At 46.1% G+C, this 1,418-nt stretch overlaps 1 pseudogene; it reads left to right on the plus strand.

Moving 5' to 3' along the window:
* The first annotated feature begins 543 nt into the window (after positions 1-543).
* Positions 544-1,197, plus strand: LOC102871251 (annotated as a pseudogene).
* The last annotated feature ends 221 nt before the right edge of the window (positions 1,198-1,418 follow it).

The following is a 1,418-nucleotide window of genomic DNA, read 5'->3' on the forward strand; positions in this document are numbered from 1 at the left end:
CTGGTCCCCTTGCTCTGGGACTCTTGTGGTTTTGCGAGCCAGATTACCATCTCTGGAAGACCTGGACTCTTTCAGTAGTGTTAATTGGAAGATGTTTTAGCAGATCTGTTTCTGTGAGTTGTGTTTCCTTTACAGAAAATGTTTCTTATTTACTGGGAAACATGCGAGTCCCTTTAAAGCATTGGTCATTGGAAGAGGTGACAGGGGACTGTTAGAAAGACAGAGATGAAGCTTTCACAGCGATCTGCAGAGGTGCTGTGATGGGCACTGCCCTGAGATTGCAGAATCTGCCCTTGTCCTGATGCAGTGCCAAGTGGTGCCATTTCAGGTTAAATAATATCAGCCAAGAACTTCCACCTTCCAGAGAAGCTTTTATGGCACTAGTATTCCCAATGATAGACCTTGGGTATAAGTCATTATTTGAAAGCACTGAAAATTTATGAAAATCAGAAGAACATAACCTAGAGGGAATAGGGAGCTCTGGTGGCCTAGTGGTAAGAAGCTGATCTACGCTCTTTTCTGGTCACTGCAGCACCAAGAACCATGAATGGCAAAGTCTCTCGCGACACCCTCTACGAGGTGGTGCGGGAAGTCCTGCACAGGAACCAGCACAAACGCAGAAAGTTTTTGGAGACAGTGGAGCTGCAGATCAGTGTGAAGAACTATGACCCTCAGAAGGACAAGCATTTCTCGGGGACCGTCAGGCTTAAGTCCACCCCATGCCCCAAGTTCTCAGTGTGTGTTCTTGGGGATCAGCAGGCCTGTGATGAAGCCAAGGCTGTGGCTATCCCCCACATGGACGTTAAAGCACTGAAAAAATTCAACAAGAATAAGAAACTGGTCAAAAATCTGGCCAAGAAGTTTGATGCCTTTTTGGGCCTCTGAATCCTTGATCAAGCAGATCCCAAGAATCCTAGGTCCAGGGCTAAATAAGGCTGGCAAGTTCCCTTCTCTGTGGAACCACAATGAGAGCATGGTGTCAAAAGTAGACGAGGTGAAGTCCCCATCAAATTCCAGATGAAAAAGGTCCTGTGTGTGGCAGTGGCTGTTGGCCGTGTGAAGATGACAGGTGATGAGCTTGTTTACAGCATCCACCTGGCTGCAAGCTTTCTGGTTTCACTGCTAAAGAAGAATTGGCAGAATGCTTGGGCTTTGTACATCAAGAGCACCATGAGCAAGCCCCAGCAACTATACTAAAGATACAACCCAATAAATCTTACTGTTAATACAGAAGAAGAAGAAGGAGGAGGAGGAGGAGGAGGAGGAGGAGAAGAAGAAGAAGAAGAAGAAGAAGAAGAAGGAGGAGGAGGAGGAGGAGGTCTACACTGAGTAAGAGGTATACTTGTCAAAGTTTTCTTCTACATTCTCCAGATCCCAGAATTCAATTAAAAGAGCAGATTTTTCAGCCCCTTCCAGAG

The sequence above is a fragment of the Elephantulus edwardii genome, unplaced genomic scaffold, assembly GCF_000299155.1.
Source record: "Elephantulus edwardii isolate Elephantulus edwardi_28Jun2011 unplaced genomic scaffold, EleEdw1.0 scaffold00133, whole genome shotgun sequence".
NCBI lineage: Eukaryota > Metazoa > Chordata > Mammalia > Macroscelidea > Macroscelididae > Elephantulus > Elephantulus edwardii.